We start from the raw sequence: 475 nt of genomic DNA on the forward strand, positions 1-475 counted from the left end.
CAAAACAAGCTAGGCATTATTTATCTCTCGCGTTGTCTCACCCCTCCATTATGGTTTTCCCACTTAAGGTGCCCCCTATTTACTCCATTTCTCCCTTAATGATACCCTTCTCTTATGGTCCTACCTCTCTTGAGCTCCTTCTTTCACTTTATCCCCTTGATTCTTTGTATACGCTTCCCTCCCCTCTCTCTTAAACTAGCCCAATTTTTATCCATATCTCCCTTATTAATGCCTGTTTCCTGCTGTTCTTCTCTTTCATGTTCTTGCTTTTCCTTTACCTCCCTGGTTCCTTTCCCTTATCCTGGTTCCTGGAGTTCTGTCTGGATACATACTCACTTATCAGGATCTGGTTCTAGGATCCATATATGATGGAGAACATACATTGATTTTTTTTTTCTGAGTCTGTGTTACTTCACTTAGTATAACAGTTTCTAGTTCCATCCATTTACCTGCAAATTTCATGATTTCATCTTTC

The sequence above is a fragment of the Nannospalax galili genome, unplaced genomic scaffold, assembly GCF_000622305.1.
Source record: "Nannospalax galili isolate Female #2095 unplaced genomic scaffold, S.galili_v1.0 scaffold558, whole genome shotgun sequence".
Taxonomy (NCBI): domain Eukaryota; kingdom Metazoa; phylum Chordata; class Mammalia; order Rodentia; family Spalacidae; genus Nannospalax; species Nannospalax galili.